The sequence below is a fragment of the Panthera pardus genome, unplaced genomic scaffold (genome assembly GCF_024362965.1).
Source record: "Panthera pardus isolate Hobbes unplaced genomic scaffold, ASM2436296v1 HiC_scaffold_27, whole genome shotgun sequence".
NCBI classification, from domain to species: Eukaryota; Metazoa; Chordata; class Mammalia; order Carnivora; family Felidae; genus Panthera; species Panthera pardus.
In genome coordinates, this window is record NW_026526843.1 from 665,488 (window position 1) to 678,815 (window position 13,328).

The 13,328-nt window shown below is 39.3% G+C and overlaps 1 protein-coding gene across 5 annotated transcripts in view; it reads left to right on the plus strand.

Annotated features, from left to right (window-relative positions):
* Positions 1-1,193: 1,193 nt before the first annotated feature.
* TMLHE (trimethyllysine hydroxylase, epsilon) overlaps positions 1,194-13,328 on the plus strand; it is a 104,702-nt gene continuing 92,567 nt past the window's right edge. For 3 of the 5 annotated variants that reach the window (XM_053891262.1, XM_053891266.1, XM_053891265.1), the window contains exon 1: positions 1,194-1,330. The gene's annotated coding sequence lies outside the window, so the exon portion shown is untranslated. Of the gene's footprint in view, positions 1,331-3,260; positions 3,364-5,424; positions 5,617-13,328 lie in introns of those variants that run through there. The other 2 variants (XM_053891263.1, XM_053891264.1) reach the window with 2 other exon arrangements.

Below are 13,328 nucleotides of genomic sequence, written 5' to 3' on the forward strand. Positions count from 1 at the left end.
CAGCTATTCCTCTGTATATGAATTCACATCCTAGACTAGCTAGAGCCTTTTCTTCTGTCTAATCACTGGTTCTAGATAATTTTCAACAAATATTCAGTAAATACATACTATATGTTAGGTTCTGTGCTAGGGTCTTAGAAAATAAATTTTACAATTTATTATTTAAAATTTATTTAAAAAAATATATATTTTTTACCATCTCAAGAGGCCACTTGTTCATTGAAAGACACAGGCATGCAAAGGTAGAAGTAATAATACAGAGTGATATTTGCTCTACCGAAGGCCTGTACTGGATCCGTTGGGCATATTGAACCCATGGAAAAGAATAGAAATTTATCTGGGAAGAGAGAGACTGATTCATAGAGGAGGTAATATCTAAACTGAGTCAAAATAAGGAGTGGCAATTCTCCTAAAGAACAAGCAGGGGTAGAGCGTGTGGCAGAAAGATTTTCAGAACAAAATTATGAAGTCATTTCCTTCTTTTATTGGTGCTAACTTTTACAAACCATTTCCTTTATTACCCTTTGATATTAGACGAATTATTTTTCATCTGTAATAAGTGCAATACCGGTCAGTTTATTTTTCAATGTCTGTACGTTATATTTGTTTGTTCTTGCTCTAGATTTTTTTTCCCTCTGTTCTGGACTTCATTTTCATTGTATATACTATTTCAGTGCAGTTTTTGGTCTTTTTGTAATATGTGTTGTTCTTAAATTTTTAAGTGCATAAGCTGTGCATTCGTGACGGCTCCTTCCATTCTAATGTTCATTGTATTTAGCACTGTACAGGGGCCCTGGATTCAAGTAGCTCAAATGAACTCCTGGGAGTCCAGCAGTGAGTGGTATGTGGCTTAAGTTCAAGAAAGTGGTGCAAGGAAGTGGAAGAATTTTTGTTCCAGCAAACCTCGATAAGCAACCTCAGTAGTGGGGAGAGTCAGGAGGGGCACAGAAAAGGCAAACAAGGAAACCTAGGTGTTACACCCAGTATACTTTTATGAGTCCCTCTATTCTCCTCTCTGTGCCTGGGGCTCCAAATCTGTCAAACTAAGGCCATCGACTAGGGCACCCCGTCGCCACCCTTCTGGACCAGAGGCTGTAGCACACCCCCGCAGCAATCCGGGTCCCGGGCGCACAGGACGCGCACTCACAAGGCCGGAAGAAGTGGGGCGGGGCCTCTAGGCAGTTGGGCCTGAACGGACTGGGGGAGGGGAGCGCGGGGCAGATGGTCTCTGGGAAAAAGCGAAAGGCGGGTGCAGGGCTGCCTCCCACGGCTCTACTTGCTTGCATTTCCTCCCGCTTTGCTGAATTGGGAGTCGCGACCTCCAGGACAGGTGGGTCCCGTCCCACGGATCGGGAAGGGGTGTCTTTGGTGGGTGCAGTGGCTGGGTTAGCCCGGGCGCTCTATTGAAGGCCTGGCACGGGAGGCGGGGTGAGGGGAATGGTTCCCACCCCGTCTGCTCGGTACCAGGGCGGTGGTCCTTACCTTAACCCTGGCTGAGGAGAAGGCCACTCGTGCATTTCCGCAGGGCTGTCGTCACGGTTTATGCCAGTTGCGCGACAAAGCCCGGAGATCAGCGCAGGGCCAGATGGGCCTAGCGCTCGGAAAGAGCTGGGAGAGCTGGAGGAAGCTCGGGTTCGGAGTGACGCGCAGCGTACATTGTTTCAAACTCGATCCGACTTCCCCGCCCTGGGTCTGTCACCGACTTGGTGTCTAGCTTTCAGAGAGCCCCTAGCCTGTCCATGTCTCACTTTGTTCGGCGGTAGAGTGGAAGGTGGAACTCCTTTCGTTATAATATCCACCGGTGTTGTCTGCGCATTGTACCCTTCGTCTGCCCCTCCCGAGCAAGAATGCCTGGCAGGAGTCGGGAGTGGCAGGGCAGGGCAGCGGAGAACTTACGCGAGGAAGTGCTCTCCCTTACGAAAACAATTCTGAAAAACCTTTTCAACGTTTTTAACTACTGACTGCCCCCAAAACTGGAAAAAGCATTCATCCAATGCCCTAGAGGTGAATGTCCACTCTGGAAGAATGCTTCCGTGAATGCTTTACTGTTAAAGATTTTTAACCAAATGATTGATCAAAACATTATGAGTTGAATGAACGTAACACAATGCCTAGCAAAAGTCTCCTCATAAAAGACTTGGGTGGTTTACCTGTTACCAAATCGCTGCAAAAAAAAAAGAAAAAAAAACCCCAAAAAACAAACAAACAAACAAAAACCTTGAGCTCTCATGTGGAGAAACACTTCCGTAATCCATTCCCACATAGCAGTCGTTTAGAGTTGCTTCTTGGGGCGCCTGGGTGGCTCAGTCCGTTAAGTGTCCGACTTCGGCTTGCGTCATGATCTCGCAGTTGGTGGGTTCGGCCCGCGTCGCGCTCTGTGCTAACAGCTCAGAGCCTGGAGCCTGCTTCGAATTCTGTGTCTGCCTGTCTCTGTGCCCCTCCCCCACTCACACTCTGTCTCTCTCTCAAGAAATGGATAAACATTAAAAAAAAGTTAGAGTTGCTTCTTAGCTGGCATTGTCCTTTGAGGAATCATTATAGTAAAACTTACATACAGTTTATTGTACATTAACTCTAGAGATAGAATTATAAACACTATGGGCCAACATTTTGGTGTCATTCCAATTCCATCTCATTAAGAAACTGCTTATAATGATAATGACAGCCATATACTATGCAAAATCCTGTAGTCTTCACAACCGTGAGACATGAATGTATTTGTCACCATACTTAAAGATGTGTTCTATCTCATAACCAATATGATGAAGGGAACGTTCACTGGGTTGGTTGAGTCTGAGGCGCATCGTCCACATACCCCATCTCATTCTTATTTCTGGGAAATCTTCACTGGGACAGATCACTTCCTGGTTTTGGTCTCTGTACCAGGAACCACAAGCAGTTCTGTATCTCTGCTTGTCAGCCCTGGCTGGGAGAAGCAATAAAATATCCAAGCTGATCACTTGATGTCTGTGGTGTTTCTGGCAGTTGTATTTTTTGCCTGCCAGCCCGAGGGTCTGGGGGGAGAGGCTGGATTAAGAAACCCGTTTGGTGGGAAGAGTCTCTGACCCGAGCCAAGGTGAACACAGATCCACCAGTTGGGTGCCATTGTGACCCTGTTTCTACAACACCAAACGTCCCCTGTGCTCCTAAGGGTTGTACGCTGTGCCATTGGTCTCTTTCTGGAAAGAAATTACAGAAGAGGCTCCTGGCAAAACGCGGTCTGTGTCACACCTATAGGTTCTAGGCAAGGAGTGTCTGATGTGAAGGTGGGTGTTCTTCTGGACCTGAGATATGGCGATTTTCCAAACGGTTGATAAAGTGAGAGCGAAACTGTGATAGACCTCTGCTGAGCCGACCTTGAGGGTGAGTTTAGGACTGGCTGTTTGGCAGGCACTGGTGAATGAACTTTGTTTGGCCGTATTTCTACTCTATTCATTTATTCTTTCACTCCAAAGACAATCAATGAATGCTTAGTCTGTGCCAGCATGCTGATCCACTCACTGAGATTAGCAGTGAAGGAAGACAGTAAGTTCGGAGGCGAACAGCAATTGCACTTTAAGCATGCTAAGTCGGAGGCATCCTCTCTCTTCCCGATTCCCAATGTAGAACCAATACAAAATCTCACTTCTGCTTCCTGAATATTTTTAAACCTATCCACTTCTCTTTGCCCCCACTGCTACTCCAAATTTCAAGCCAGCAACATAGTTTTGTAAATTCATTTATTAAAAAATTATTATCATTGAAATAGAATTGATATACAGTGTTATGTTAGTTTCAAATGTACAACCTATTGATTCTGCAATCCTATACATTACCTGGTACTTACCAAGATAAATGCAGGCACCATCTGTCAACACACAATGTTATTGTAATATTATTGGCTATATTCTCTATGCTGGGCTTTTCATCTCCGTGACTTACTTACTTATCCATTTAAAAAAAAACTTCATCTTACAAATTTTGTTAAATATATTTAGAGAAGTTCTCATAATTCTTATCCTTGCTCTCTAAGGTATTCTCCCCCCACCCCGGTTCTTCAATATCACATGCCTCTGTATAGACTTCTTCTTTTTTTGTTGTTTGTTTATTCATTTTGAGAGAGGGAAAGAGACAGAGCCTGAGTAGGGGAGGGGCAGAGAGAATCCAAAGCAGGCTCTGCTCTGTGCTGACAGCACAGAGCCCGATGTGGGGCTCGATCTCATGAACAGTGACATCATGACCTGACCTGAAATCAAGAGTTGGATTAACCAACTGAGCCACCCAGACACCCCTAGATTTTTTTATTTGATATTTATCATGCTCATTCTCTGACCTTCCTGGATCTGTGGTTTGGTGTTTGTCAATAATTTTTGAAAATTCTTAGCCATTATTACCTCAAATATTCCTTCAGCTCCTTTCTTTACTTCCTGCTAATCAATTAAGTGTATGTCACACCTCTTGAAATTGCCCCATAGTTCATAGGTATTCTGTTCTGAGCTTTATTAAAATTTTTTTTTCTCTTTGAATTTCAGTTTGGGAGGTTTCTCTTGACTTATGCTTACATTCACTGATTCTTCCTTTGACCATGTCCAGTCTACTGATGAGCTCATCTAAGGCATTCTTTATTTTTGTTACAGTGTTTTTTAATTTCTAACATTTCCTTTAGATACTTTTGTAGAATTTCCATCTCTCTGCTTACATTTACCCATCTGTTCTTGAATATTGCCTGCTTTTTCCAATCGAGCCCTTAACATATTAATCATGTATTTTCTTTCAAAACTGTCATATCTGAGTCTGGCTCTGATACTTGGTTTTTATCTTAAGACTAGCTTTGGGTTTTTTGTTTGTTTGTTTGTTTGTTTGTTTTGCTTTTAATGTGCCTTATAATTTTTTTGTTGAAATTCAGGCATAATGTATTGTGTAATGGTACTGACATAAATAGCCTTTAATATGAGGTTTTGTTTTAATCTGGCTGGAAGTTGGGCTGTATGTAATGTTTGTGGTAGCTGTAGGTGTCAAAGACTTCACATTTTCCTAGTGTCCTTGATTTTTGTCTCCCTTTTGTCCCTCCTATGCCTTAAGTACTACTCATCAGATAGAGCCTACATCTTGCAGATCCTTCATTTAATAATCCACTCTTATTATACTGAAGTCTGATGGCATGGTGGTAAGGTATGAGATAGGGGATGCATTCTATAATCTTATGATTAAATCTTAGTTTTTTAGTGGGCCTGTGTCCTTAACAGTGTTTCATACCACCTCCCTTTTGGTAACATGAAAAGGCTTAAGAAGGCTCAAGTAAGAGAAGGGCCCTTTCCCCAGATGGGATAAGACTCTGATTAAAGTCTTTTCCCCTGGAGAGCAGGCCTTTGTTATAGAGACAGCTCTGTTTGGAGAATACTCTGTTATGCACAATGCAATGTTTGCTCTCCCCTCCCCTGCCAGAACCATGCAGGAATTGTTTTGGACCCTATACCATAAGATCCTGGTGGGATCCATGGAGGTAAAAACCCATGAAAGTGTGGGTTCCCCCTTAAGACTATGATCCCAGAAGTCTCTCCTTCTCAAGGTGGACCACACTCAGCCTCCAGCAGTTCATCAAAATTACCATTTAAGTGAATGGAGTTTCTCCTCCAGGTAAATAGATCTTGGCTGTGCTTCTCTGGCTTTGCCAGTCTCTCCAGATTTTGGGTGGCAGTTTGCCCTGCAACCTCAGTTGTCTAAATCTAAGAAGAGCCATTGTTTCTCAATTTGATCACCTTTTTCTTATTGTTAGGACGGGAATGACAAGATCCAAGCTCTTTACATGTCAGAACTTAAACCCAAAGTCTGATGAGGTTTTTAAACTATGATCTTGTAGCTTATCTGGCTGATTCTCACTTTTAGGGCTGGTGAAACAATCTTTTGCAACTTTCTTCAGCCTAACCAGAAGTAAAAGCCTAGGGCTTGAGTGACTTTTAAATTTCTTTTAATTTGAGTAGACTTGACACTCAGTGTTACATTAGTTTCAGGTATACAACATAGTGATTCAACATCTCCATACATTATGCTGTGCAGCTACCATCTGTCATCATAAAACACTATTACAATACCATTGACTATATTCTCTGTGCTGTTCCCTTTATTCCCATGATTTATCCACTCCATCACTGCAAGCCTGTATCTCTCACTCCCCTTCACCCATTTTGCCCATCCCCCCACTCCCCTCCCCTTTGGCAGCCATCAATTTGTCCTCAGTTTTTATAGGTCTGATTCTGCTTTTTGTTTGTTTGTTTATTCATTTGTTTTGCTTTTTAAATTCCACATATGAGTGAAATCACATGGTATTTGTCTTTCTCTGTCTGATTTATTTCACTTAGGATAATGCCTTCTAGGTCCATTCATGTTGTCCAAATGGCAAAATTTTATCTTTTTTGTGGCTGCACAATATTCTGTTATACACACATACACACACACACACACACACACACACACACACACCACGTCTTCCTTATCCATTTGTCTATCAGTGGACACTTAAGTTGCTTCCATATTTTGGCTATTATAAATAATGCTGCAACAAAATAGGGGTACATATATCTTTTCAAATTAGTGTTTTAGTTTTCTTTGGGTAAATACCCAATAGTGGAATTATTGGACCATAGTTTAGTTCTATTTTTAATTTTTTGAGGAACCTCCATATTGTTTTCCACAGCTGTACCAATTTGCATTCCCACCAACACGCACCCTCACCAACACTTATTATTTCTTGTCTTTTGGATTTTAGCCATTCTGACAGGTGTAAGGTGATATCTCATTGTGGCTCCTATTTGCATGTCCCTGATGGTGAGTGATGTTGAGCATCTTTTCATGTGTGTTGACCATCTGGATGTCTTCACAAAAATGTCTAGTCAGGTACTCTACCTTGGCTTGAGTGTCAATGCTTGCAGGAGAAGGCCTTGGGTCCTTACAAGTCATAGAATTGGGATGGAGAACCTCAAAGATTTACACACAGTTTAGCAAAAACTCCACCAACAGAATAGTGATACATCAAAGAAACTTTTCCGTCTTAGTCTAGGCTGTAGATGAGCCTTAATTAGGATGTGGGTTCAAATGCCTATAAAAAAGACCAAAAGTGGAAGTGGAAAAGTGGAAGAAATGCAGCCCAGAGTGCACTGTGGTGGCCTCACCTAGCTCCTCAAGGAATCTCCATGTTCTGAAAGACTCTGGACAGAACTGGTCACTGCAGCAGGCCAGTGTTGCACTTCTTCCACAAAGGGTCTGCTCACCCGTGAACACCGGATTCCTGAATACACACCAAAAGGTTACTATATGTGTATATACTAACTACATATATATATATATGTATATGTATATGTATATATAATGGGTTTTATACATATATGTAAACATAAATGAATTTCATATATAAATAGAATAAATATGTTTTATATATTATATATAATTATATGTATATAATATATATTAAAAGGTTATATATAATAAATGTATAAAAGTCTGCATTTGATTAACATGTAATAAATATTTATTACATATAGTAACTATAATAAATATCTATATGTATTTAAATGTAGTCTTAGAGTTCTTCCAGGGAAAGAGCTCCAGAAGAAACCTCGGAGAAATCTACAAATGTTGTGATGTTAGAAAACTACTTGTTATAAATGTGATAGCTAAACAACAGGAAGATGAGAGCCAAAGGTTTTTCTATCCAACTAAGTTAACTTTAAGTCATAAATGCAAGCTATAATGAATGTGCAAGACTCAGGAAATATTAGTTCCATGATGCTTTACTAAGGTATTTAATGGAAATACAAAAGCTTGAGATAACCTAGAAATCATAGGAGACATTTGACGTATGTTTAATGGTGAGCTGTAACTACGTTTACTTGTAAAGCTAAGAATAAGTGAGGAAGATGAAATGACAGAATAGAGGCAAATATTTTATACTCTGAAATATAGATATTACACAAGTAACAAAAAATGGGTGTAGAAAGAGGACATAGATACTAACCAGGAGTAAGAAAATATAGGTTTAAATTAGAGGCTGGGTCAGAAGGAGGGGAGAGAAAAAAGAAGATACTAGCAAATTTTATTATGACTCATGAAGGAAATCAATAGAAAGTATCTTTGAAAGGAAGATAAAAGTAGATCTGATATAATCCCAGCTTAGAACCTTTGCACTAACTTACTTTACACTGGATGTCTTCATGACTAACTTCCTCTTTGTTCAAATGTCATCTTTCTCAATGAGGTTTAGCCTTACCATCATATTTAAACCTCCTACTACCTCCAGCCTACCCCTTTTTCATGCTGGATTTTTTTCATAGCTCTTATCATCTTATAATGTGTTATATAGTTTACTTATGTATTGTGTTTATCTTTAATCATCTCCCTCCTCCCACTGGAAGATACACTCCGTGAAAGGAGGAGTGTTTGTCTTTTTTGTTCACTTATATATCCCAAGCGCCTAAAATAGTGCCTGGAACAAAGTTGGCGTCCAATAAATATTTTTTAAATGAGTTGATTAATTAATTAGTTAAGAGTGTTAGGGAAGTTTTCTCCAGTGAATTGATATTTAATCTGAGACCTGAAGAATGAGTAGAAAGAATAAGAGGGAGAACATGATAGTCAGAGGAAACATAGGTAAAGCCCCTGAGGTGGTGGGGCAAGATGGGGCCAATTATGTAAAACCTTGAGTGCCATTGTAAAGAGATGACTCAATCCTTTTGCCTTCCCTCAAGGAGCTCTTAGCAAAAGGGGAGAGAAAAATAATAATTTAAGCAGGTGATTATTATACATGTTGTAAGTGCACTAATAAGGGTATGCACAAAGAACTATGAAAACATTGACTAGGCAGCTATTACCTCTTCCTAGGGCAGTTAGGAAGATTTTACAAAGAAGGTGACATTTGAGCTAGATCTCAGGCTAGAGAGTGACATGATGAAAGTGTTTTAAGAAGATTAATCTGGCAATAGTATGGAAAATGGATTGGAATGTGGATGGACTAGAGGCAAAGAAACCATCTAGCCTATGGCAGTAGTCCAGGCATGAGGTGATGAAGGCTTCTATAGGAATGGAAAAAGGAGGACAAATCTGAGAGACATTGGAAGGAAAAATTGACGGGAGCTAAATGGATTCTTGGCTTTAAGCCTTTCAGGAGGTAATGCTTCTTCCTTAGTAATAACCATGAAAAGATTCAAATTGACCTATTATGTAATTGCCTACTCTGACTAGAATTTCTAGCTATGGCTGTTCTCCAAAAGTTTCTGTTATTGTGATTGATACTTGTTGGACCTTAATTTACATTAAGATGGTTTTAGACTCTAAAGATTGGGAAGCTCTCAAAAACATAATTTTGACTATGAAACAGCAAATTATTCTATTAAAGGAGAAATGAGGGAAACCATGGGGCTACATAGGAAGTTTTACAATGAGCTCATAGTTCCCTTTTTAAAAGAATAATATGAAAAGAAGGATGAATATAACAGGTGGTTTGTGCCTAAAGCATCAGTATTTGGAAACATAAGGCCCCAAAATCACCTCAGGTTGGTAGAAATACATATTTTCAAAAAGAACAAGAACAATGTGCATGTGTCCTGGCATGGGAAAGCTATAAGTCAGATGATATCATTACACTACTCTCAATGATCAAAGGAATTATGGAGAATAGGAGAAGTGCTTTAAGACTGGATTTATGTAAATATATTACCACTTCTAACAAAGACAAAGAAGGAAGAATTTTCAATCTAGTAATCAGTGAACTAAGTATCTCCTGGGTTGGATTCTAGAACAGGCATTCAAGTAAGTGTGTACTTAGAAAATTACAAAGTTATCAGCAAAGACATTCCACACAAATGTAATTTTTTTTAAAAAAAAAAGCTTATTAGGGGTAGTTTATGGAAATTTGGCAGACATGATGTGCATTAAGTGAATTAATGAATGAAATTTCATTAAGATTTTAACAACTCTTTCATGAAACCTTCATGAACAAGAATTATAAATCTATATTTTGATGGGTTTTGTAATTAATATAATTATGTATTAATTAATTAAATTTACATACTCAAAGGGAACTGATTAAGAGACCATAGGCAAAAGAAGAGTTTCTGTTGGCCTCCTGCAAAGCCTACCTTTGGTTTGACATGACTATTTTCATTACTGACTAAAGTGAAGAGTTACAACAGACATCTTACCAGATTTAAAGAAAATGGGAAGTTGGGAGAAAAGTAATTCGATTGAATTCCCACAAACATTTATGGAGTTTTACAAAGCGCTAGGAACCATGCTAGATGTTAGAGTACAAAAATTAATGAGACATACATCTTCCTGTTGAGGAGCATCCAAATATTACTAGGAAGAGAGACATAAAAACATAGTTTCATCAAAATGTATAAAGAAGGAATATAGAGACATAAACAGAATATTAAGAGAGAACAAAAGAAAGCTTCATTCTGGGAATTTAGGGAAGAATTCTTAAATGAAATGGTATCTCCACTGATTCTTGAAATATGAATAAAAGGCAGAGTTTCCTACTCTGTTTGAGAGAACAAAGGGCATGAACATGAATTTCTTAGAATCAGGAAAGAGTATAGTGAGTCCGGCAAACAATAAGCAATGAAGTACAAGGAGGAAGTGAGGCTGAAAGGTAACTCAGGACCAGGTAAAAGAAGGCATTATGTAACATGATAACAAATTTGGATGGACTTCACCCTGAAGGCCTTAGGGATCCATTCAGAGAGAATTACACACCAACAAGTCTATTTTAGTTCACTCTTCCTATAGTGTGCAAAATGGTTTGAAGGGAGGGCAAATGTGTATGTGGAGAGATCAATTAGAAGACTATTACATACAGTCTTTGGGAGAGAAATAACAGTGGGCTTTGACTGGGATGGTGGCAAGTAAAGCTATAATGCAGTGGGTCAGGTTAGGGAATTTCTTAGAGAGTAAAAGTTATGATTTGATAATTGCCCATAAGGGAGAAATTTTATTTTTTCAAAATTTTTCAAAATGTCTATTCATTTTTGAGAGAGAGACACACACACAGCACAAGTGGGGGAGGAGCAGAGAGAGAAGGAGACACAGAATCCGAACCAGGCTCCAGGCTCCAAGCTGCCAGCACAGAGCCTGATGCGGGGCTCAAACTCACAAGCCGTGAGACCATGACCTGAGCTGAAGTCAGACGCCCAACCAACTGAGCCACCCAGGCACCCCCAGAGGGGAGAAATTTTAAAGAGGAGGTATCAGTTTGAAGCACAGATTTCAGATTGAACCAGTTATAGAACTGATTGGATGTTACTGGAATTGACTGTGAGGAAGAACACTGTGGGACGAGCCAGTTTAGGTACAGTAGATATCCGGAGGCCATTAAAAGGTGCTTCATGAGGCCTGAGGACAGGAATATTCGTTGTGTTTACCGATATATTTCCAGCACTTGTAACAATGCCTGGCACCTAGTACATGTAAAGGTCTGATATATTTGTAATAGGAGCCCTAGAGGGAGAGGAGAGATAGAATGGTACAGAAGCATGAAGAGATGGTAACTAAGAGTTTTCTAAAAGGAACAAAAGCATTGTATTATTTTGCTATTGCTGCATACCAACTTACCAGACACTTAATAGATTAAGCTAACACCCACTTATTAGTTCACAGTTCTATAGATCAGGATACCAGGTTTGTCATTACTGGCCAGTATATTAAAGGCTAAAATGAGGGTATTGGCCAGCCTGCATTCCTTTCTGAAGGCTCTGGCTAAGAATGCACATTCAGCTTCATTCAGATTGTTGGCTGAATCCAGTTCCACGTGGCTGTAGGACTGAGGTTGCTGTTTCCTTCTTGCATGCCATCTGTTACTCACTCTCCTCTCCTTGAGACTGCCTGCATGACTTTCCCTGTGGTCCCCTCCATCTTCAAAGCCAATGGAGAATCTCCTTGACAGCAAATCCCTCTCTGGTTTCACATCTCTCACCAGAAAGATCCCTGTCCCTTTTAAGGGATGGCTGGATAAGGACAGTCCAACCAAGGATGTTTCTAAAAGTCATCTGTGCATTATACATTGCTTAATCACTCAAGTGAAATCCCATCATATTCATACTCTAGGGGAAGGGATTATAATTTGGCAAGGATCACTGGAAGTCACTTTAGAATTCTGTGTATCACAAACATCAAGTCAAGGATTCAAAAAGTGCTGTGACTCAAAGAAGAATAAATACAAAGAAAACCTTATCTAGGTGTTTTTGTAAAAACTGCTAAAAATGAAGAAAAAGATAAAAACGTAAAAGTAGTTGGAGAAAAAAGATGTAATACCTAATACGGAGCAGCAGTTAGATTGGCTTTGACTTCTTGACAGAAACAACATGAAGATAATGGAATGACATCTTCAAAATGCTGGAGGAAGTAACTGCCAATCCAAATTTCTATATCCAGTGAAAATAGCCTTCAAAAATGGAAGTAGGGGTGCCTGGGTGGCTCAGTCAGTTAAGCATCTGACTCTTGATCTTGGCTCGGGTCATGATCTCAGGGTTCGTGGGATCAAGCCCTGTGTCAGTCTCTGTGCTGGCAGTGTGGAGCCTGCTTGGGATTGTCTCTCTCCCTCTTTCTCTGCCCCTCCCCTTCTAATGCTCTCTCTCTCTTTCAAAATAAATAAATAAACTTTTAAAAAATGGAAGTAAAAGCTGTTCTTAGATGGTTCAAAACTTAGGGAATCTGCCACCAACTGCAAAGGTAATATTAATGATCTTCAAGCAGAAGTAAAATGATCCCAAATAAAAGCTGGGAGCTATAAGATGGAATGAAGTGTGATGGAGAGGTTAAATATGTGAGTAGGTTTGAATGCCCCTTGGTTGTATAAAACAAAAATAGTAATGTCATGTTATGTGGGATATATATGTGTTAATTAAAATACACAACAGTAGTTGAGGAAGGAATATAAATGGAGTGAATATAAATTCTCTAATCTGCATTATAATTTAATAAGTCAAAGATACATGTTGTAAGTCCTAGAATAACTCCTTTTTAAAAACCAGTAAAAGAACGTATAATAAGTAAACAAAGGAGGAAATTGAATAATACAAATTACCTAATAAGTATAAAAGAGAACAACAGAGAAAAGGTAACAAAACAGGCAAGAGAAATAGAAAGAAAATATTGATATACTAGAGTTAAGTTAAATATATCAATAATTGTGTTAAATGTAAATGAACTGAACACATTAATTAAGCAACAAAGAATATTAAACTGTTTAAAAAACAAAATACAACTATGTGCTATTTATAAGAGACACAAGTTAAATGTACAAATACAGGAAAATTGAAAGTTAAAGGGTGGAAGAAATATACAATGCCAACACCATC